The sequence below is a fragment of the Triturus cristatus genome, chromosome 1_2, assembly GCF_964204655.1.
Source record: "Triturus cristatus chromosome 1_2, aTriCri1.1, whole genome shotgun sequence".
Taxonomy (NCBI): Eukaryota; Metazoa; Chordata; class Amphibia; order Caudata; family Salamandridae; genus Triturus; species Triturus cristatus.
This window is the reverse complement of record NC_140580.1, coordinates 836,997,011-837,022,272: the sequence shown is the minus strand read 5'-3', so window position 1 is coordinate 837,022,272 and position 25,262 is coordinate 836,997,011.

Sequence of the window (25,262 nt, the reverse complement as noted above, 5' to 3'; positions counted from 1 at the left end):
TGGAAAATGGTGGTAGTGTTGCTCTGAGGAGTTATTTTCTGTCTCTATAAGACTACTTGACCCCAAAAACCTATGTTTTGACACCAAAATGAAGGATATAGGTCTCTGAAATATTACATCATCACTGCAACACATCCTCCATTTTTTAAAATGTTGTACAGAAAAATTCAGTCTGGATTAGCAATCTCTACCTGAGCTAAATTACTTCACTAATGATCCAAAAACACAAATCAAAAATGAAAATGCCTGGACAATTTTTTTACAGAGGTAAATCAGGGGGTCGGGATTATCCTCTTTTCACTGCAAACTGCTCAACAGAATTGGGGACTCGAGTGTAGCTGAGGCAGATTTACCCATTAGTGCAAAATGGCGAACATGCACAAATGGTTTTAGTTCTCATTTTCATGACTGCTGTTGATTTTTGATGAATTATACATTTTTGCTTATATACTTGAAAGCAATTTAGCCTGCTTCTTCTCTGACCCAAATATTTTTTGCACCCGTTGTACAACTGCCGTTTGTGTGTAACGTAAATAAGTCCCAAGACATTCCGGGGGGGGGGAGGGGGGGGGGGCTCGGTGAAGAGAATGGTGAAGGGATTGGTGTAGGCAGGTGAGTTGCGCCTGTGGACTTTTCTGACGTCAGTATGCATTCATTTAAGGCGGGGTGCGACCCCTTCTTAGGCAAAAAATAAATACAATCAGCAGGAACATTTCTAATGTCATTATGTTGACGTCAGTCCCTGACTTCTGTGTAGGCCGTTGCAGAGTCCCAGCGGACAGAACCCTCAGACCAGCATGGCCAGCACCGAGCCGGGCAGTGTCCATTCAGCTCCGACAAAGGCCTCCTCTGCGTCCTCGGTGACTAACAGTACTTGACGCATTCATAAAATGTCGACCCCCCAGACGATGGCACGGTGCCCAAACCTTTGACGTGATGAAGGCCGTCTTCGTGCACTCTAATCAGGAAAGACACTCACAGAAAGGACGGGGATCCAGCAGGGGGCGCCCGAAAGCCGCGCACCGTGCCAGAGATTGGGAAAGGCGGAGAAATGCAGCTGGTGTAACCTGCGCAGTGCACAGCGCGAGGAACTGCCTGTCCCGCTGCAGGAGCGCTCGGGGTCCCACCCCAGGTTACCTCCGCGATTCCTAAACCGAGAACCCAGTTAAAGGATCGAGCCGCCGCTGTGAATACTTCGGTAAGCCAGTGCTACAGAACTAGTACGACTTAGATTACATTAATGGAATTGGTTTCAACTTGGAGGTTCCTCAGAATTGAAGCCGGTTATTCTTCGAGATGGAGAGGGGAGGATGATGTATGTGATTGGGCCGTTCGATCGAAGTAACGCCGCAGTACCACGCGCGAGGACCTCCCGAAAACCACGTATGTTCCATTAGCGAATTGGTAAAACTGCGCTCCTGCCAAGGAAAGTGGGATGAGATGCAGCAGCCAGCATAGAACCGCGGGGTAATGCGCCTGTTGCAGTGTATAGCGGTTTGGCTGTCGCTTGGGGGATATCGAATTACATCTAACTACGGTACAGGGGAACAATACAGGTGAACGTTTTGTGACAGGGTACAACTACAAGCTGCCACATGGACATCTTATGTGGCTCGGCAACGCATTAATTAAAGCACCCTTGTTAACATGGAGTGTGCACCCGTGACATTCCAAAACCATTTCAGGCTTACTATAATCTCCGCTTCTTTTTCATCATCTCACGTCAGTCTTGTGGCATCCTTCTCACCTCCTCTCATTGCTGGTTGTGCTGTCACCCCATGTCTTCCCTCATCTTTCTGCACTCACCCCCTAATGTTCGCTACGTCTGCCCTCGTGTTACCTCTGTCTTCACCATTGTCCCTCACTGTCTCGTGCTCTCATCTCCATTTGTACCATAGTCTTCATCACTCCCCCATCTCGATCTCTCATTTCTTTGCCTCTATCTCCCACTTTGTAATCTAATCATTGCTTGTTTGTGTTCCTGCTGTCACCCGCTCTCAGCGCACGGCTCTCCCTTCACCTGTCCCGCCGCTCCCTTTCTATGACGAACCTCCACGTCTATCCGTGTCCTTCAGTGGTGAAGCAAAGATACCATGGGCTCCGATGCAAGCAAGGAATAAGGCCCCTGGCTGCTGGTTGGGTAATAAAATACAGCTATAATTGGGGTTCGGGGTGCCTCGGTATCACTGCTCCTGCTGCACTATCTGTAGCTATGCCAAGGTGTCCCGCTGCCGTCTTCCTCCAGTTCCCTTCTCGCCTATATTTCTCACCCTCTCACCTGCAGATTTTTTTCTTATTCTTTCATTATTGCAAAATGTCGGAAATAGGAACATTTTGGTTTGGGTGCTCAGAAACCGGGAGCAGGGTGTGGCAGCAGAACGGGCATGGAGTCAGGAGGCGCAGCACCGTGAGGAGCAGAGGCATGCCAGTCAGTCTGTGGATTATTATTATTTGTTAATGAAATTCTGTTATCAAATACATTGACAAAGGACAGCGTGATAGGAAATCTCTTCCGGGTTACATAATTTAGCCTGAGGATGCATTTTTAAATACTTTAGGGTTTAAGACACCCTCTGCAGAGATCTGTATGTATAGATAGCAGCTTTCAAGGGATGATGTAGCCTAGGCTAATTGGGTGGTTAATGCACCTGCTGGTGAGATCTGTGTGTAGCCACTTGTGTCAGGTTTGAATCATCATAAAAGACCTGACAGGGCTGACCTACCTGTGTGTATTATGTGTAAGGTAGCTGAGTGGGTTAACCTTTTTGGCTGCAGAGCTCCTTGTGTGACCTATTATTTGCAATCTCTAGTGACTTATGCACTCAGTGCAAGCAGCTGCATGTAACGTGCAAGGCATAGGTTTGAATCCTTAAATACTGTTGGAATTTGAAAAACAAGTATTTCACTAAGTGCCCTTTTGCTGTGGGCCCCATCAGTGTTTATACAACAATGTGGTTTCCTGGTACCACGGGGCTTCTCCCTACTTCAGTTCTCGGGGCAATGTTACTGGTCTGGCAGGGGTCTAGTTGCAGGGCGACTCCTTGCTTCAAAGGGTAAGCATTCTCTGTATTTTCTGGAAATCTTTACCACTTGTGAACCTCTTGTTTATCACCACATACTTACTGGGTTCTGTCTTTCTATTTCGACAGATAAGCTTTGCACCATACCTGAGTACTGTGAACCTGTGCCATTCCTTAACTTTGAGAGTTCAGTCCAGGATGTCCAACTAACAGTTTTTTGGGAACGAGTCTTTCTCTCTCACCACCATCCCCTCTTTTCCCTTTCTAATAGGTTCCCTTAACTGCTCTGAGTTATAGAGTGAACGTGGATTACTCTACAAGGTGACGAGGTGGGATTGACTCACAGTCAGACATCAAGAGATCTAAAAGCTACGACAAAGAGGGAGAGCTATAAATAAAAAAAACAGATAGGGGAGAGGGGGAGGTGAAGATTAGAAATAATCTAGGAAATACAGAGGTGAAGGTGGGTGAATGTGAAGTGGAATGAGGACTGGGAGAGAGGAAGGTAAAAAGGACACAGGAGTAGACGAGAGACTGCGATAGAAGAGAGCTGGAATGAGAAGAGCGCACAGCAGGAAACATGCCCTGGCTCTGAAAGGGAACCACCTGGGTTCTGGCACTGCCACCTCACTCTGAATAAAAGCCGTGTTCTGGATGGCCCTAGAGAAACCATCCCTACTGTGCCCTGGTGCACACTGCTGACCCGAGGCCGCGCGCAGCAGCGCCTGCACACATTCAAACAGTAGCCCGCATGAGGAAGTGGAAGGCTCTAGTTTTCCTTTGCATGGCAACTGGCTGCAAAAGCCTATTTTTTTAACCACTTTATATGTATTTTTTCCAGATACATAAAATTATGAAACATTTCAGTACAATAAGTTTTAAGGAAGGAGGAATTTACAATAGGGTTTAAAACGAGAAAAAAGGGGAAAATATAAATGGGCAGCCAGGTTGGGAACACACCACAATGTAAGGCATGGCTTTTTAAGGAAAGAAAGGAAACAGCAGGTGATAGAATTCCATTTGCTTAGAGTGTACAGTGACCCGTAACGTTCAAGACCTCCACAACTGGTCAGTGGCGGCTGCCATCAATCAAAACCAGTAGGGCGGCAGTGGGGGGAGAGCAGAGGTTGGGAAATAATTAAAAAAAAGAAAAAAAAATCACTTATGTGCCGCTTCGCTCTGCTCCCGCTGCCGACAGCCTTGTTCCTCCTGCTCCTCTCGTCCCGGAAGCCCGGAAGTGAATGGGCCTAAAGGCACAGGCTCCCCACCCAATCCAGACGCTGCTTTCTAGCACAATAGCAGCGCCAGGATTGGTCTGAGTGGCCTCGTTTGCCGCTCAGACGGTGCCTGGGAGTTTTTGGGGTTACTCCAACCCGGCTGTACAATAAAACAGGGTGGGAGAAACATAAGGGTGCACGTGTGTTTGGCCGGCCAACCACACACTTATAAGTGCCCAGCATTCCTCCCTGCTATGGCCCGGCCCGCCTCTCCGGTTGGACGTAAGTAACTCTAACAGCGATAAATAAAACAATAATAACAATGTGTTATTATTGTTTTATTTATCATCTGCTGGCAGTGGGGCAAACGTCCTCCGCCATTACGGAGTAGCTGCCCCTGCAACGGGTTGTGAAGTTATAGAGCAAAACAGACATCCAAGACCTCCCCATACCCCAGGTAGGGTGTTCAAGTGTCACTATCGTCTGAGTGGGACAGCATGCAAATATCGGAGCTGCATAGTATCTTCATCAGCCCCGGTGAAATTCTGCAACTCCTCATTCTCTCTTCACATGGATGATGAAGGTGTTGGAAGCTGGCTCTGTATATACCAGTCATGTGGATCCCCAGAGGTTTTACAGAGGCTCAAGTAGATAATACTAATGCTCTCATTTGTGGTCGTGTGGGAGAGCAGTTAGACTTATCAGAGGGCTGTGTTAGGCATTTGTTGTACACACTCAGGCTAAAAATGATTACACACACTCAATGACTAAATCCAAGACCAACTGTTTGTAAAAATATTACTTTGTTACTTTTATTACGAGAAACAAAGAGACTTAGGGCCTGATTCACAAGGGTAATCTGAGACGAAAGTCTAACTTTATGACTTTTGGTATTCACAAAGGGCATTTACGAGTAGTCAAGTTAAACATTTGTCTCTGTGTAACTTAAGTTTCGGTCTTAAGTTTAACTGAGACCAAAAATCTAGTCTCTGTTAAATTTAAGACCAAAACTTAAGTTAAACTGAGACCAACGTCTAAATTTACTACTCGTAAATGCCCTTTGTGAATACCGAAAGTCGTAAAGTTAGACTTTCGTCTCACTTTGTGAATCCGACCTTTAGATGCAGGTCAGTACAGTTTTCAAACTGGCAATATTTTTCAGTGCAGTAAATGAATACTTAGTGCAGGGCTTCAGTTCAGCCAAATATATACAGTTTTTAGAAATAGCAGTACTTTGCAGGTAAAAAAAACATACACATAGGGAAATATCTCAATTGAGCAATGTTATTCTATGGGAGGAAAACAAGAATACAATTTTACAGGTAAGTACTTTACTCATAAACCCAGTCTTGGGGGTTTAGGTCAACACAGGGCAAGGTTCAAGTGAGCACCAAGACTGCACCACCAGTGGCACTGGGGTGGCCGGATGCAGAGGTCAAATTCGGAGTCGGGTGCCCTTCGTAGGCCAATGAAGCTGTGGGGGCATTCAAAGTCTTGCCAATTACAGGTAAGTAAAGTGGAGTTGGAGGTTAAGGCAAGGACTGGGGGGGCCACGGGGCAGCACCAAACATAAATGCTCAGCGGCACAGGGGCGGCTGGGTGCAGAGTGCCAACACAGTGTCGGGCGCCCAAGATATATCAATGGGGGATGACGGTTTCAAACAAAGGCTGGAAGCTTGGACTAGGAAGCTGAACGAAGGAAACCAGCGGCTGAGCAGATACATTGGGATGTTGAGGGTCACCTGGACACTGTCGGTCTGGCTCTCCGAGGCCAGGGGAGGCTGCAGGTTCAAGGGTGTCTTTTTTTTTTTTAAACATATTTATTTGTGAAATAGCACATATGAAGCAGAACTCTGTAACCCAGAAACTTCTGCATAATAAGTTTACATCATCATGACTTTGACTTTTACAACAGCAAATCAAGGAAAAACTGGAAAGCAATACAGATGACAAAATCATCAAAGAAATCATAACCCAACAAGCCCCCCGTCGCACTAAAGTCTTCCCTAGAGCAGCACATAATTAGGATATGCACCTATATCAATAACTGCAACACACTATTACACATGAAACTACGTCTTGCACCAACAAAGAGGAAATTAAGCTGGGTCGAGGAGCCCTGCCGTAGAGACTGGTTCCAACTGCAGGCCTCGATAGTCCGCCCATCACCTCCAAATTTTAAAATGCTTGTGCGGGCACCATCTTGCTGTAAAAATGAGGATCTCTAAGCCCATGCAAAAGTCCAGGCCGTTCTTCCATGCGGACACTGAGGGCGCTGCCGATGCCCTCCATGACTGCGATATCTCTTTTAGCCAGAGTAAACTCCAGTAGCATAAGATGGCGTTTGTATATGTTGCCCCCCCACCCCTTCCATAATATGTACCAGCTTCGGCGAGTGGGGAAGGTCCCAGCCCCATACCTCCGAGAGGCAGGCCATAATTCCCCTCCAAAAATGTGCCAGGGCAGAGCAGTGCCATGTGCATCAGGGTACCCTCCTCCTGCTCGCACCTGAGACATATAGGAGAGGCCACCAATCCAGCCCTCCACAATCTAACCCTAGTGAAGTATACTCGATGAAGGTACTTGAACAGGATAAGGCGCAAGCGTACTGCTATTGCAGCCCCCGCGGGGAGGCCAGTGCCTTCAGTGCCTCCGTCCAGTCCTCCCCCTCCAGCGGGCCACTATGACCCTCCCAGGCCTCTCTGAGCTTCTGTCGCATGGAGGAGCTATGGGTAACCAGGGATTGGTAGATTTTAGAGATCCTATGGTCTTGGAGATCTCCCATAAACACCTTCGCCTCAATCGGGCTGAACTCAGCCAGCGACTCTAAGCCCTCCAAGCTAGGGGAAATAGCATGCTGGTACTGAAGATATCTGTAAAATTGGCTTCTCGGCATTTGAAAGTCCTTCTGTAGATCCTGAAAGGACTTCAGGTCCGGTCCCTGCATTACGTCTCCCAGGGTAGAGATACCAATGCTGTCCCAGCCACGAAACCCGGATAGAGTAGCCAATTGTGGCAATCGCCCATTGTTCCAGAGGGGAGTCTCCCTCGTCAGCCTATTCCACCACCCCATCTTCCGAAGGGCCTGCCTCAAAATTTGAAAAATGACCCTCGTAACTGGCGGCAAAGAGTTGCGCAGAGGTGCAGAGTATAGTATAGTGTGCAAAGTGGAATCCCCCATACACCTCCGTTCAACTGCATAGGAAGGGTTAGCCCTATCCCGTACCACCATTCATTTAAGACAAGCAGATTCGAGGCCATATAGTACGACAGAATGTCGGAAGTCGCCAGCCCCCCGCAGTACGTAGATTGGAAACATGTCTGTAATGCAACTCTGGCCACTCCACCGGCCCACAAAAACTGTCCCAAGGCTGCATTAACCTGTCGGAACCATCTGGGAGGAATCGGGTAGGGGTGATTGTGCAAGTGGTATAGTAAACGGGGGAGCAAGACCATCTTGAAGATGGCTGATCTACCATAAATGGATAATGGCATATGGGACCAGGACTTAAGATCCTCCCATACACATTCCCATACTGGGGCCAAATTTCTGTCCCAAGACACGCTAGGCGAGTCCGACAAGAATACTCCCAGATACTTCATCCCCCCTGTAGCCACCCGAACCTACGAGCCCCAGGAGCCCAGACCCACAGCATCCCCAAGGACCCACAGAGTGGACTTTAGGGGGTTCATATATAATCCCGACGACTCCCCGAAGATCTGCATGATGCGAAGCAACCTCGGTCCCGTCCTATTCACATTGGTAAGAAAGAATAGCACGTTGTCGGCGTACAGTGCAATATGGTCCGTCAGTCCGTGCGCCCACTCAAAGCCAGTCACCTGTACATCGATTCGCACCCAAGCGGCCAGGGGTCCATAGCCAACGCAAACAAGTATGGTGACAAAGGGCAGCCCTGACACGGGTGTCTTTTGAGGTTGGAAAATCCGCACTGGAGCCGGTCTCAATTAGGGGGTCCAACACCTGTTGAGGCTGCAGGCATCGTCGTGGAGTCCAGGAGGTGTCAGCCCATGGTGGACTTGGGCTTTGGATCGCTGGGGAACTTCGCTAGGACCAGTGGGCCACTTGGACTTGGACCGGCAGCGTGGGGTCCAGAGGTGGACCTGGAAGCGGGATTTTGCGGTTCCGCAGGTCACAGAGACCTTTCTTGGTGAACAGGGCCACTATCCTCAGGGGTTGTGGTCTTTGTTGAAAGCAGCAGTCCTTCCAGAGCTTTTGGAGGCTGCTGGGATGCGGGTCGAGTCATCAGTTTTTGCAGGATCTTCAAGGCTGCAAACAGGCCAGTAGGCCTAGGGCCAAGTCCGTGGGTGTCTTCAGTCTTCCTATGCTGCAATCAATCAATCAGGTTTCTTATAAAGCATGACTACTCACCCGTAAGGGTCTCAATGCACTGTGGGAGGAACGGATCTGAGTGGCTCTTCTTTGTCCTTTTCCTTGGTAGGTCGTCAGGAACTGAGGATTAAGGTTCAGTGGTGCCCCTAAATACTCAATTTAGGGGCATTACAGGGGCTGGAAGGTGGTAGCCAATGGGCTACTTACCTTTAGGGTGACTACACCATTTGTCTGTCCACTCCCTTTGGGGAGGGGGCATACACCTAATCCTTTTGGCTGAAATCCTCCAAAACAGTATAGCAGATTTTCAAAGGATGGGTTCACTTCAGCCAAGGACACCTTAGGGGTGGGCCTGGCTGACAGGGGACACACCTCTCTCCTGCCACTAAAACTGGGGCTTGGTCAGGGAGGCGGGCATCTTCATTAGCTGGAGAGGCCCTGGCTAGCACAGCAAAGGGCAGGAAGTCTTTGAGGCTCACCGCCATTCAGTGCTGTTCCTGCTTGGGGGTAGGTGTGAAGCAACTCCACCCAGAGCAGGCTTTGTTTCTGACCCACAAGAGTGCAACGTTACTACCTTAGGGGGTCAGAAACATGTATAGAAGTGGCAGGCTGGTACAGACCAGTCAGACACACACTAATGGTTTGTTGGGTTTTCAGGGGCGCCTCTGAGGTGCCGTCTGAGTTCATTTATTAATTAATCGAACACTGGCGTCAGTGTGGGCTCACTAATCTGAGATGTTTAGCACCAAACATCTTGGGATTCGGTGAAGTCATCATGTAGCTGTGGAACTTGTATCGACAAGCTCCCAACCCATATACTCAGTATGGCTTCACTATGCACTTATAATGTCTAAGAATGGACTTATACACTATGGGGGCATATTTGCTCATGCTTTTATGCTGCCTTAGGGTTGTAAGGCCTGCTGTAGGGGTGATTTACCTATGTCTCTTGCAGTGCTAGCAGGCCTGGCACACAGGGATGTGTGTCAGATCGACTCTTCACTTTTAGCTGCACCAAAGCACACAGGCTGTAGTGGCAGTCTACATGTGTCTGGTGAGGGGTCTCCTATGGCGGCATATTACATGCTGCAACCCTTACAGACCTCTCTGGTCACAATACCCTTGGTACCACTGGTACCTTTTACAAGGGACTTGTATGTGGGCCAATTGTGGAAACAAAGGTGCAGTTTTGGGAAAGAACACAGGCAAGGGGAACCTGGTTAGCAGAAACACAGCGCATATTCAGTCAAAGTGCATCAGAATCAGGCAAAAAGTTGGGGGTAATCATGCAAAAAGGGGAACTTTCCTACAGAAGGGGCGCCAGATCATTTTGAATTTGTAAACATGGTCAGGGACCAATGCCAACAGGCGTTCCATAGCATAGCTGGAACAAATCCTCGCACACCATGTTAATGGAAGCTGTTGCAGGCAGTTTCCATAATTGAGCTATGCTAAGCCGAGCAGCCACTAAGAAATGAGATATCAGTTTTCCAGTTTGGGAAGTCAGGGGGTAAGTTCCTAGGGCTCCCGGGCAGCCAAGAAGGACTGTCTGGGGGTAGTGTGGGAGAGTGACATGCATTATCTGCTGTATCCCTCTCCAAATCTCTATGCTGCTCTCATGCTGCAGTTGAGCAGTACAAGAGCAGCGCCAGGATTGGCTGGAGCGGGCTGCCTCTACGCTCCTGCAGGCACTGGGTGTCTGTGGCTGCTCTCCACCCAGCAGTCTAAGACAGCTAGGTGGAGAGGTTTACACTGCGCATGTCAGGCTGGCTGTCACAACGCAGTCGGCCAAAGTGACATGCATAGTGTAAATTGGTGGAATGAGCACCACTCCCCTGCTGCCAGTCAGCAGCAGTGCCCTGCCCCCAAACACTGCTCGGGCTGGGAGAAGTGGAAAATAAAATGGTAATTCATTTTATTTTTCACTTTTGTTGCACTGGCAGCAGGGGGACGACACTCCTATCCTCTAATTGCCGCTGGAAAGGCATTAATGGAAAGGGGTATTTGGGAATGGCCTGCAAAAGCTTCAGTTAAACAACAATCACTAACTGATTTTGGCTGAGCTGTAGTTTAGATGGTAGCAGTTAGAGAATGAAAAGAGCTCAGCTGGATACTCACAACTTACCAACAGAGTCAGAAGATACAATTAGCATGTCACTTCACATGCTGCCAAGAGATAAACTCATATTTGTGTACTTTGGTTGTGCTGTTGAACGTCTTAAGCTCTATATCTACATTAGACGCATAGGTCTATCTGTGCTGTGAATGGATGTAAGCTATGTCTGTGTGTTATTACACTAATAGTAACCAGTTCCCTGACGCACATTACAAATCAGTTTTTGGCAGCAGTGGCAGCTCCATTAGAGCACAGGTGGGCCCCCCCTGAACCACCAGTACATAAAACGATAATAAAACAGGGTTGAAACCTGTTTTATTATCGTTTTATTTTAATCCCTTGGATCCACCCCAGGACTCTGACGAGTCTTGGGGGCGGGTCCTGGGGATGACACTGCTGGTGGGGGAGTGGTGGGCACTCCCTTCACTGCTCATGAGGTGTTTGACCGGCTGTCTCAGGCCGGCCAAACCCCTCATGCGCTGTGAAGCTCTCTCCTGCCTCAGCTGCATTGCTGGGGCTGAAGAGAGCAGACACAGGCTCCTAGTCTGCCTGGGAGCGCAAGTTGCCGATGCTCAAGCCAATCCTGAAGCTGCTGTCTTGCGAGAGCAGATTCAGGGTTGGCCACAGGGCAGGCTGGGAGCCTGTGCCCAGCACCAGAGCCAGAAGCAGGAAGAGCTGATGCGCTGGAGACGGTGGCGGCGACAGCAGCATTACAGTTTTTTTTTTTACCTAAACCCTCCCCACCTCCCTCCACCTCACCTCCATCCTCCAGCCTGCACCCCCACTTAGGCAGGGGACAGGCTGCTGCTGGCAACAACACTAGGAGAGCAAGGGTGTTGGAACAACCAATGGCACTAACCTACATGCATCTGCCCCTTTTAGTTGATCCCTCTCTCTCTGATATTTGCTTATGCTCTCTTCTCACTTCTCTCTCCCAGTCTCTCACCTCCACCTGATCTCTGTTATCTCTACCTTTTAAAGTTTCCCTTTCAGCTATCCTTGTGTCACCCCCCTCTCCCACTCTCATTTTCTCATCCCATCTTTTTCATGAGTTTCATGTTATGAAAAATTCAACTGTCATGGGGGGGTACAATGAAAGGGGGATGACCCCAAAAGAATGCTTGGGAACACCCAGGCGTGTGGGAAATGCGCCAAAATACCTGTTATAGGCGTAATAATCACAATTTTGTGCTAAAACTTGCAGTTTCCATTAACATTGTGATTTTTCAACAGTAAGAGAAAATATAGAAAACAATTCTATAAACAGAGACGATAAAGACTGTGCTTAGTGGGGATTGGTTGCCCGAGGTGGGTGAGAACCAGGGCAAGGGTTGCCCACACGCGGCAGGGTCATGCGGCTAGGCCTTGAGGCCAATATTTACATGTGCAGGGCCGGTGTTGGCTGCCCACAGTGGGGTGTGCACAGGGCCTGGCTACCTGCAGCCATCACCCATTGCGCATGGCTTAAGGCCATGAGCAGCAGGACATCGCGGACTGCAGCAGGGTGGGCTCATGGCAGAGAATGCCCGCACACAGCAGGTTTTGCTAGGACCTGTGTCCAACCCCCACTGTGCACTGCTGAATTCATCACATATGGTTAGAAACAATATTCTGCTGACCGTGTAGAAACAAAAAAAAAAGAGCTAAGACAATAATGTGATGTGAGTTATGGTGTGTGGTATGTGCGATACTAACCATAACTGGTGGATTTCTTTTAATGTTTTCTCTCTCTAAGTATATATATATCTTCGTCCTCCATCACCTCTCGAGCCACCTCGACCGGCGAACGGCCGGAGGGCATAGAGGGCCCTGCGGGAGGCTTGCAACCCCGTGATGTTAGGGCTGTGGCCGAAGCGCTGTCGAGGTCAGCACCTCCCAATCCACCTTGAAGCCCCAGTGTCTGTTCCTTCCCCCTTCCCCCCTCCTCCTCCCCCTTTGTGGGGTGTATCTCTCGGAGGTTCGGCGGTCTGGTCAGGCCACAGGGGGGGTCCACGCATCGGTAGTTCCCGGAGAGGCCCGTGTTGCTGGCAGGAGGGGACAGGGCTAGAGGGGCGGCCTGCTTGCATTTTGGTGGGACTTGGATTCGTCCGCTCTGCCGCTCAGGGTCCAGTTAAGTCCTGGGTGCAGTCGGGAGTGAGACCCCGGCTTCTTCCTCGGCAAGGGCGCACTTAATCATTTATGGTGAGAACGAGACCATTGGGGTGATATCCTGATCTCCAGTGTCCCCTTAGGCCACCATGACAAGAGACAAACCAGGCAGCGGCTCAGGCAAGCAGAGTACGATGGATAAATTCACGGGTCAGTGACCCCTGCAGTGGCACCCGGGGGATCACAGAATGTTGTGCCTGATAATGCGGCCCTCCTGGCAGCTATCACCCAATCCAGAGACGCTCTAGAGGCCAAGATCAGGGCGGTCGGCTCCGATGCTCTTACGTCAGGACCTGAGGAATGCAGTCGCCCACATCACTGAGACGGAGACGAGGATTTCGGGTGTGGAGGACGTGTTTGCCACGCTGCAGCAAAAAGTATCGTCTCTTGAGACTACGCAGCAGGGCCTGGCATTGAGGGTGGAGGATGCGGAGGGGAGGGCGCAGTGCAACAACTTGCGCTTTGTTGGCTTTCCGGAGGGTTGCGAAAATGGAAACATGGAGTGGTTCCTTACTGACTGGCTCAGGGGCTGGCTCCCCCCTGAATAGCTCTCGACATGTTTCGTGGTAGAACGGGCTAATAGGGCCCTGATGCAGAATTCCCCACCAGAAGCCTGCCCGAGGCCTGCAATTGCCAAGCATCTTAATTACCGTGACAGGGATGTTATCCTAAAACAGGCCCAGGCCAAGGAGCCGTTGCTGTTTGACAATTCTCGCATTTTGATCTTCCTGGACTACACAAAATTAGTGCAGCAACGGCGGCAGTCTTTCCTGGCCGCCAAGACCTGCCTCCGTGAACTCAAGCTCCCGTACGCGTTACTTTATCCTGCCAGGCTGCATGTGGTATACCAGTCCCGCACCCACTTCTTTGATTCACTGGAGGAGGCGTTCCTTTGGACAGACAAGATGATACGGATGCATCCCCACTCGCCACCGGGAAGAGTGTCCGACTCTTCTTCGGGCGGGCCAGCCCGGAATCAACTCAGGCCGAGGGGAAGAGGTGGCAAGCACTCCAAGTCCAGGCGTTGTTCTCAGTCTGCAGGTGCATCGGCACGTGAGCGGTCCACTTCTCGACAGAATGCTTCGGCGGACTAAGCTCAGGGTATCTCTGTAAGGGTTTCGTCTGAACTACTTGCATTGCCTGGAGAAACACATATGACGGCCAATCTCCTCATGTGGCTCCGCAGAAGGAGAGAGGGCCGGCGGACAATGCGTTGTGAACTGGGGATCCATTGGTGGGTGAGGGGTGAGACCTCCTGTTGGGGTCAGCCTGCTCTGCCTGCCGCGACAGGTACATCACTGTTCTTGAGGTACAGGGTGGGGGAGGGATTTGTTGGGTTGTGTTTGAGGGGAAGGTTTTGTTGGGTTGCTGCACTGTCCACTGGGGTTCTTGAATCTAGTAAACTGTATGGAGGATTACTGACGATGCCATTGGCCGTTATGGGTCCTGTACAGGGTAGGAATGTCCGACTGTGCACGGGAGGCCCCTGGGCACCTCCGGGTCCTTAGCTGGAATGTCAGGGGCGCTCTTGACAAAATTAAATGAAGAGCTATTCTGAAGCAGGTCAAGCGTGCCCATGCCGACGTGTTGATGCTGCAGGAGACACACCTCATGGGGACTAAGGCGTTGTGCTTTCAACAAATCGGATTTGCCCAGGTCTTCCGCTCTGGGTTCGTAAAGGGGTCCCGGGGGGTTGCCATCTTAATGCATCGCAGAGTTGCATACACGCATAACAAGACATGAGGGGACATACAAGGCAGATATTTGTTCATACAGGGCTCGTGGGTGGAGATACCTTAGTTTTAGGGAGCGTTTACGCCCCCCGCCTTTTTCCTGGGGGTTGGCCGAAAAGGTAATGACCCTGTGGGCAGATATGCCTGAATGCCTAGCGATCGTAGGAGGCGACTGGAATGATGTTATGGATATGGCTAGGGATCGCTGGAGGTCGGGGACCCACTGGAGGTCCGACCCCTACTAAATTATTTTCCTTATTGACGAGATTGGACTGAGTCGACCCCTGGCGCAGGTTGCACAGTACCGCACAGGGTTATACCTACCTTTCAGCAGTTCATGGCTCCTTCTCCCGCCTTGACTATTTATTCATCCCATGGGCTTTTGATAGCAGGGTGGTGGCAGCGGACATTCTCCCACGGGGTCTTTCTGATCATTCACCTGTGGCCCTCACTGTACGGGCCACAGGGGCTCATGGGCCGTTCTGGTGGCGCCTCTCGGCCTGGAACCTCCAGAAAGAGGACTACAGGGAACAGATGGAGGATGCCATTGATCAATATTTGACTAACAACGTGGGTTCGGTTCAGGGGGCTGCGACTCTTTGGGAGGCCATGAAGCCCACTGTTCGTGGTGTAGATATCTCCCTTTGTGCAGCAGCTAGAAAATCGCGCAGAGAATCCCTGGTGCGCGCGGAGGCTGTTATCCTCGGGTTGGAGGCACGCAGTGGCGAGGAGAGGTGGGGCAGGTTCACCGCCAATTGCTACTTGCGCAGCAGGACTATTCTCATATTCTCTTAGATGAGGCTTGCCAGGCATAGTTAGCTACTAGTAGCAGGATTTATCAGTGGGGTGACAAATCTGGTAAATTGCTGCATCGACTGTGTCAGGGTTCACTCCGCCCCCAGACTCTTCCGGGCATTGTGGGGCTGGATGGGTTGCCCTTGTCAGACGCCTCAGCCATCGCTAGTAGTTTTGCTGAGTATTGTGCCACGCTATACGCCCCCACGGAATGCCTGTCAGCAGAGGTCGTTGATCGCTTTCTAGACGACCTCCCGCCTAAGGCGCTCTCTGATGCAGCACGGGAGGAACTGGATGGTCCTCTTAAAGAGGAAGAATTGGGGGCGGCCCTGGGGGATCTGAATCCAGATAAGGCACCCGGCCCGAATGGCTTTCCCTGCGAATTCTACAAAAAATACTTTCTGCAGCTGGGGCCCCATTATCGCAGGGTGGTAGAGGAGGCTAAGGACAGGGGGAGACTGCCCAGTGATTGGAGACATGCGGAGGTAGTAGTCTTTCATAAGCCCGGTAGACCACCCGAATACCATGCCTTGTACCGCCCTATTTCTCTTTTGAATGTTGAGGCTAAGATATTGGCCAAGGCTTTGGCGAACCCTCTCCGACCCCATATAGCCTCACTCGTACATCCGGACTAGGCCGGGTTCATGTCCCAATGCGCGACCCGTCACAATATTCGTTGGGCACACGTAGCAGTCGCGACTGTCCAGGGTGTGGGGGAACGAGCGGCACTCCTTCTGGCAGATATGGACAGGGCATTTGATTTTTTGAGCTGGGTATACTTATTTGCACTCCTAAGACGGCTGAATTTCGAACCCTGTTGCCTGTCCTATTTAACCCTGCTTTATACTGATAAAACTGCATTGGTGCGAGTCGCAGGTTTTGTTTCCTCTACCTTCCCCATTGGACGCAGCACCAGGCAGGGGTGTCCATTGTCCCCCTATCTTTTTGCATTAGCGATGGAGCCCCTGGCCGCCTGGGTGCGAATGGACGCTCAGGTGTCCGGTTTTGAATGGGCACACGGATTGTCTGATGGTATAGCCTTATACGCCGATGATGTATTATTTTTCCTCACCAATCTGGACAGGATGGGCCCCCGGCTGCTGCGTATTATGCAGATCTTTGGGGAAACCTCATGTCTCTATATGAACCCTCGGAAATCCACTCTATGGGTCCTGGGCGGCGGGGGTGTGCTTGGCTCGTGGGTGTCGTCGGTACAGGTGGTGCATGGCGGTTTGAAATATTTGGGGGTATATCTGTCTGCTTCTCCCACCGTGGCATGGGAGCGCAATCTCGCACCAGTATGGGATCGCGTGCGCGAAGATATCAAGACCTGGTCTCACATGCCCCTGTCCATCTATGGCCGGTTGGCCATCTTTAAGATGGTATCGCTCCCGCGGTTGCTTTATCAACTACAGAATCATCCCTACCCGATTCCTCCGTGGTGGTTTCGTCAGGTGAACTCTGCCTTGGGTCTGTTCCTGTGGGATGGTGGGGCGTTTAGAGTGGCAATACGAACCTGTTTTCAGTCCCCGTATTGTGGGGGGCTGGCCACCTCGGATATTTGGTCCTATTGTATGGCATCCCATTTGCTTGTTCTAAACGAGTGGTGGTATGGGGACAGGGCGTACCCGGCATACACTGTCGTGCGGCGCTGTATGGGCGATCATACTCTTCACACTATTCTTTACTCTGCCTAATTGAGACGCTACCTACCATCGGCCGGGCGTATAGTATTTCAAATCTGGAGGCAGGCACTACGGAGGATGGGCTGGTGGAACAGGCTTACCCGGGAGACCCCACTATGGCACAATGGCCGCTTTCCACAACTGGCAACTCTCGCTGGGTTCCGTGACTGGGACAGTATTGGTATCTCCACCTTGGGTGACGTCATGCGGGGTTCGGTATTAAAATCCTTTCAAGAAATGCAGAATGACTTTCAGATGCAGAAGACCCAATTTTTTAAGTACCTACAATTTAGACATGCTATCTCTTCCAGTCTCGAGGGTCTGGCCTTGCTGCCGGAGTTTAGTCCGGTGGAAGCTAAGGTATTTATGGGGGCCCTCCTAGACCATAAGAATTCCAAAATCTACCAGTCCTTGGTTATGCACTGTTCCCCATCGCTGCAACGCTTACGGGAGGCCTGGGAGAGTGACGTTGGTCAGTTAGAAGAGGAAGACTGGACAGAGGACCTGGCTTCTCCGCGGGGTGCGGCCATTGCGATGAGCCTGCGGCTTAAAAAATTTAAATATTCTCCATCGAGTTTATTTCACCAGGGTTAGGCTCTGGAGGGCGGGCTTGGTGGCTTCCCTGGAGTGTCTCCTTTGCAACCACGAGGATGGGACCCTGTTACACACTGTATGGCATTGCACTGCTTTAGCAAGATTCTGGAGGGGGTGTTGGGTTGTCTCTCTGAAGTGCTGGGGTGGGAGCTCCCCATTTCACCAACATTAGTTCTCCTGCATGTGATGGAAGGGATCGGGGCAATATCTATAAGCGTCATCTTAAGCTACTGGGTTTTACCTTGGCGAAAAGGGACATAACCAATTAAGAGAGGGGGACCCCTAAAGACTGATAAAGAACCGGTCTAAGCGGGGTAAATCACAAATACTAAGGAAAGAGACACAATGCCGGTCAATATGGTATATATTAGGGCCTAAAAATAAGGTCCCTGATAATTCGCAGAACTTCACAAGGAAAGAATAGACAGATTAGAATAACAAAAGGCTCCAAGCAGAAATTGTGGATAAAAAATACATTTCCAATATTTATTTATTTTTTATATTAAATAGTTATTTTCAAATTTTACACAGGACAAAAAGGATAATGCATACATAAATGTTATACAAATAATCAAAAACAAGCCTAACAAACATATATATGGATATGTATAAATCAGGGACCTGGTTCAGTACCCCACACAAGAATCTAATTCATGCACACATTCATTAATTCCAGACAACATTCAATGCAAACAATTCGAATCAAAAATAGAACACACTATCCATTGGTGCTCAGATGGATGTTATAATTAGTGTATCGTCCAAGGCAATCGAGGAGATACTCTAAAAAAAGGCGGTCGACAGTTCATGCGCCAACGCGCGTTTCGGTATAGGACCCACAGGACCCACAAGGGGCCCCACCTTCATCAGGGCATAGACCAAAGGGTAGAAGGGGCAAGAACGGAACCTAGAAATAATCAAATAATCATAGGTAAGCAATCCAATCAAGATTAATTAAATCAACAACGACATAAATTCTAATGCATTCTAATTCATTCTTCATCGCAGAGACATTTACACAAATCTGTCAAATTCAGTTCCAGTGGGCAATGATGAAAAAGCAATAAATTTTTTTTACATGGTCCAATAGGTACCAAGGTAGCTAAAACCCAACACTCACCCTTAGTGTAAGAATATCAAATATGTGAAAGAAAAAATATAAAACATAGAATACAAAAACAAAAAACAAAAAAGAAATGCATCTCACATCATATGATAAATCACGTAGGGAATGATGGGAAAGAAAACCACCACCGCATTTCCAGGTCCCCGTGGACTTGCAGCAGTAAGAGTGCCAAAGTATAAGAGAGGTAGGAGACCGATAGATATACATACTTAAAATTGGATCGTCAGAGTAGTAAGTGGCAACAGCATATCAATACCAAGGTAGATAAGAAGGGACGCGGGAGTGCGTCATGGATAATTGCCAGACGGATTCAGGGGACGGAAGTAAGTCCGGTAAAATCAGCGTGTGGGCGTTCAGCGTATGTAGTAATCAAGTACTCCACACATCTAGAGAAAACCGTATGCGGAATCAGTAAAGCTCAAAATGCATGAAGGGGTCAACAGATAAACCCTACGACATCATGGGGAAGATAATAATCTACACAAGAAAATCAAAAAGATATATGAGAAGGCGAACGGCAACATACGTAAATGATGGCGCCGTAGAAAAGAGCGCAGGGGCTTCAGAATAAGTTTCATAGGGCTCAGGAACTTGGAGAGCCCGAAGGCCAGAGGCGTGGATGCTTGGGGGGCGTGTCAGCAAAGATCTGCAGATAAAAAGTAAATAGGGAAATATAAAGTGAAAGATAGTACATGCCCAGTGAACGGCCGCTAAAGGCTGCTCCTATCATACTGAAAAAGGGGTGCTGGGTATATTAACTACACATATACGAGAGAATGAGTAGACCAATGGAGCGTAACTGCGGCGTCAAACGCCTGATTGTAAATGGGACTGGAGCAACCTAGAATCATAACAATATGCGGGAGAAGGGTGATCTAAATACAAATCAAAACGCGATCTGAACGGGGAGTCTAAGGAATGCAGAAAGCCCAGGGAAACTTACTGGCTGGTTCGATGATAGAGATCCCTCAAGTCCTCAGTCCTGATGTGTCGGCAGAGACGGCGTCGGGAATACCTTCGCTGCCGCAAACGCCGCAAGTGATCTTAATATAGGTATCTTAGGTTCCCCGCGCTCCAGAAAAGCCTTTTGTTCTTCTAATCTGTCTATTCTTTCCTTGTGTAGTTCTGCGAATTATCACGAAAAGGGACATAGCCAGAGCCTGGAAGGCGGCAGTTGCACCCTCGGTCTCGGTTTGGAAAAACGGTATAGACTTTTGTATGGGCTTGGAGATCCCCATATTTGAGGCCAGGGGTTGCCCCCCGGAAGCATTACAAGATCTGGAGGCGCTGGGCAGATTATCGTGGTTTGGAGCTTGAGCCGCCGCGGGAGAGCCGGAGTCGAGACCCAGGGTGACCTCCATGCCTTCTATTGTTTGTTTCTCCTGTACTTTGCAGTTATGTGCACTCTGTCCGCACTCCATGGAAGGGAATGGTTTAGTGGATAATGGGATCTTCTGGTGTTCAATGGCAGTTCGGATCAGTGACAAGTTACCCTAGAATTAGAGGACAGTGCTTTGGGTGTGGAGGTGGGGTGGGTTGGTTGTTTTGGGGGTTTTATGATTTTATTTGTATTGCCTTTCACATTCTCCTGTGTTTCTATGAAAAATTGTCATATTCCATTTGTACCTTACATGCGGCAGTTGTCTCTGGGGTGCAGAGTTCCGCACTATATGTGGTATTCTGACAAATAATATCTGGTTTAAAAAAAAAATGTTATAGATAGATTAACAGTTGGCCTGAGGGGGCTTTTTTGGAGCGAGCGCTCTGATTACTGCACTTGGTCCCCTATACTGCAACTGTTTTTAAAAAAGGACAGGCAACTGGGTAGGGATACACTGCCTCCTAGACCTTGTGGGGACCCCCACGCAGCTAAACTAAATACATTTTATTTGTGTGCAGACTCCTACGGACCAGCTGAAAAAAACAAAAATGCAGGATGTTGTAGTTCTTTTTAATACTCACTCCCCATAAATGTTTTATTTAAAACAATTATGCCAAGGGGTATGTGTGGGGCCCCTCCTGGAGCCAACCTGCACCCCAACCCCAATGTTGTCAAGGGATCCAACCCGCAGATCTGAGTGAATTACTTTAAGTGCCTGGCGCGTTGTCCACTTCCCCTGCCTGTGTCAGGGGCAGTGTAGGTTGTGCTAACCGCACAATACCCTGACCACTTTCATGTAGGCAGGGAAAACATTGTTTTGCTCACTCCGGTGGGAGTCAAGAAGACAGGAAATTTTGTCAGCACCTTAGGGGCCCTGTGGACAGAGGCTGCATGTAGAGAGCCAGCAGGACCACAGGGGCCTTGGTTTCCCCACTTGACCCCCAACAATGCAGAAAGCTGTAAGTGTCTCAAGCAGTACTGGGGCACCCAAAAATCAAATAAAAAATGTGTGCATAAGAAATAATAAATGAGCAGCTGGAGCTGCCCCATAATGCCCTTAGTGGGCTAATTAGCATATTCTTTTCTGCTTTGTGGTGCCCCAGACTAGGCAGGGCTGCCAAAAACATGTTACAACAGTTTTGTGGGGGCTGCTGGGAGTGCTGTTTCCCAGTAATCATTTATTAAAAGTAACCATACAACATGTCTACAGATAAAGTTGGTGGTGTTTTTAAGTACTCCCAGAGCGAGAGTGTTTGCTCTTCAGCTGAGGTTTGCAGGGATTCCTAGTGGTTGGTATTATGGTTGCACTATGTGGACTCCAGAATGTAAAAAAAAGGTTGTTTTAAATACACATGCTTAATTCAAAGATAATGCTTGTTATTAATAGTGAATGTCTTTGAACATGATTTTGGATTCTATTGGATTGAATGTTTAATCATGATCTGACTTCAGTTTTATTAAGGTGTCAACCCATTGACAAAGCCAGTAGGCTTGCCTTAATATACTGATGTGGTGACCCCTTGACAAAGCCAATTGGTTTGCCTTGTATATTGATTTGGTTGCCCCTTGACTAAGTCAATAGGCTTGCCTTCATAAAATGAAGTGGTGACCCCTTGACAAAAGCCAGAAGACATGCTTCATTTAAAACGACACTCCTTTATATTGTGATGAGACTTTCATTGGCTAGCTGTGCCCTCGAGTAGGATGCAGGCTAGTGACATTATAGTTGGGTACGGTAGTAAGATCATAGTTTGCATTTTTTTTAGAAATTCCCTGAAACAACCAAAGATTAAAGTGACGACATGGTTAAGTAGAGTAATAAGATCTTATTTTACATTTTTTTTTAAACTCAGAGATTCACTGAAAAAAAACAAGGTTAAAGTGAAATTATAGTTAGGGTTGGTGAATAATATCTTACTTTACATTAAAATAAAATTCATTGAAAAACAAAAACCAAAGGTTAAAGTGACATTGTACTTAAGTGAAAATGTCAGTTAAAAAAGAACCTCTTAAACTCACTAAACCATTGAAATTCACCAGTTAAAGTTTACTGAGCTAACTATAACTTGCACCTGCCATGCACTTCTTATGGCCCCACATATTTCATCAGTCCTGGCATGTTCAATGACATTGATGACATCACTGATGACAAATCAAACTCTGGAAGGTTGCATCTGAAAAAGGCCCCTATACCTCTGCTCTGGCTCGTGTTGGGATGTTTCACTGTCATATTTAGATTTAGGCCGTACAGGAACCTGCCAAAAAGTGACATATTTATAGTGCAATTGACATAAAGGCACTCCTAAGATGGCCACTTTGTTGTAGTATCCTACATCCATCAGCTCTAAACAAAGCCCTAAGTTTAGAGTTACTGTTAAAGTAGCATGTGCCTACAGGGGGACTCAAGCTACCTTCGGCTTTATGTACAGCCTTCAGTTTACCCCCTCATCCCCACTTCTTATCCTGATATAAAAAACGTTGTTAAGTATTACGATATTCTGAGTGTGCCCGGTTTGGAGAGTTACTGCAGCTCATGGAAATCAAAACATTATGTCGTTTCTGTGAGGATGTACTGGATTGTGACTTGTAGGTCATACAGTCTGGAAGAATTAGCCCCGCCCCGCCCCCCCAACCCCCCACCCACCGAAATTTGGCTGTAGCTGCGCCTCTGGTCTCAACCATGATTTCCTGAAAGTTGGTATCTGTCCCAAACTATCAGGACTACTTGTACTTGAGATGTCTGATCATTATAATTGCTTTGTTTTAAAATGTCATCTTTCACACGAGAATATTCATGTAAGAAAGACAAAACACATACCCTCTATTCTTATATGAGCATTTCCATCCCAACAAGGCAAAAGCAGAACACACTGATATGCACGGTCTCCAATTTGTGGCTCCAGTGATTCCACGTAAAAGCTCACATTATTATCACAAGCAATAACAGCGTCACTTTCAATGTCAGTTGAGAAAAGTGAGAAATATCCCAAACACACGGGCACGCTTGGCCCTGTTTAGGTCTGTGAGTATAATAATGTTAGAGAGTTTCATAGTTAGAGGACACCCACTGCCAGGCGCAGGAGTTGTAATGGCTTCCTGTTCCGATCTGTCCAGATGAGGCACTTTAAAAGACTTGTGCATATTTGTGTAGACATAACCTGTCCTACAAATGTGCTATACATTTAGGGCTTGATTGTGAGTGCCCTGCTATCCTAAACCCTGGTTACTGATACCGGTGGTATCAATAACTGTGGGGTTTTATCATGAATCACAAGTTAAACTCTCAGAGTCACCTTAGAAATGAGGAATTACTGGGAAATCTGTAATTCCGTGACCCATTACCCCAGTAATTCTTCAGTTTCACCCACAAGTTTTGACGGCTTTCAGCGGTTGAAATTTCCAGGCTAAACAAAATGGATCTGCGGCTTTCCTGTGGAGCTCAGATTTCTGGAGGGAATATTGTGGGACTCGTAACTGCTGTTACCAGCCGCGCTGGAATTAAGATGGACTGTGTGATTTCGGCCTTAGCGTTTACTTTATATTCTGAATCCAGAGAACTGCAGGAGGAGGCGTTATATTTTAGGAAGCAGCATTACCTGACCATTACCTGAACCAGAAGAAGGCCTTGATGCAAGCACTGGCAGTCTAGCTTTTGAAATGCTACTCTTGAATGTGTTAATTTTAGGGAGTAGCATTGGTTGACCACCACCTTAGCCAGGAGCAGTGGTGGCGGAAGGAGACGCAGCTCCTCCGCTAAGGCGGAGGGAGTTGCCCCACTTCTATTTCTGCAGTGCAAAAAATACAAATAAAATTATATTAACAGGACGTTATTATAATTTTAGTTTTCTATGCGGGACTACGTGCCAGGTTGGGGCGGGGTTTAGCTCAGTGACCACAGCAGAGTGAGGAGGGGTTTGCACTCCTCTAAGTGCACATGACGGTTTGGCCGGCCTGTGGAGAACATGCCCAGGCTCTCAGGCCCTGCCTGAGCGGCCAAACTCATGCAGCGTTGCCATTGCCTGGGAGCGTACGGAAGCCTGTGTGCTTCTGGTGCTTTCCATCAGATGAAAAGGACAGAGGAGAGGCACGCGGCGGCGAAGGTACGTTTATTTTTTTAATCCATTTCCCCCAACCCACCCTCCCTGCCCAACACCCCGTTCCAAGGCAGCCGCCACTGGCCAGGAGATGTCCTGGGTCCAAATATTGGCAGCCACTCTGAGTTTGCTGATTGAAATGCTCCTCTTAGGGTTGCTATCTTTTAGGTAGCAGCATGAGGTGGCCATCACCGCAGCCAGGAGAGGCCCTGGATCATTTGCTGCAGTGGCCCCATTTCAAGTATGAGACCTTCAGTCAGTATTGGCTTGTAGCCAATGCTACTTGCATGCTTTCATTTTGTAGTCCTAACTTGCAATGTTAAAAGTGAAACTACACATTCTAGAAAACTGCACAACCTTGGTTGAAAGTGATTACTGGCTGAAAGTGTCACACCTGACATGGTCCTCTGGGAAGCTACGTGGTTCCAGGAACAGCTTGTCCCTCTGATCCCAGTATCTGAGATGCTACTTTTTGAAGTGTTCTCTCTTAGGGAGCAACATTGGTTGGCCATCATCTCAGCCAGTAGAAGTCTTGGATTCAAGCACTGACAGTCCCTCTGAATCCAATGTTTAAAATGCTACTTTTGGAAGTATTTTCTTTTCAGAAGCAGAATTATTAAGGAGCCCCGCTAAGTGTCCCAGGTCCATGTGTCATGTACTGCTCCAGTAGTTTTTTTTCTTGGCATTCTAGGACTTGACTAGTCTTGTTTAGTCCATTATAGAAAAGTATACAAGTCCCAAGATAAACAGGAAAAAAGCAGGACTTGAATAGCACATCGCTCATGGACCTGGGAAACTTGCTGGCTATCCCCTTGGCCAGGAGAGGCCCTCGATCCAAGCACTGACGGTACCTCTAAGCCCGGTGTTTAAAATGCTACTTTTGGAAGTGTTTTATTTTAAGATGCACAATTAGTGGCCATCACCTGAGGTAGGAGAACCCCCGGATCCAAGCACTGAGTTCAGTGTTTGAAATGGTAATGGTGCTTTTGGAAGTGTTGTCTT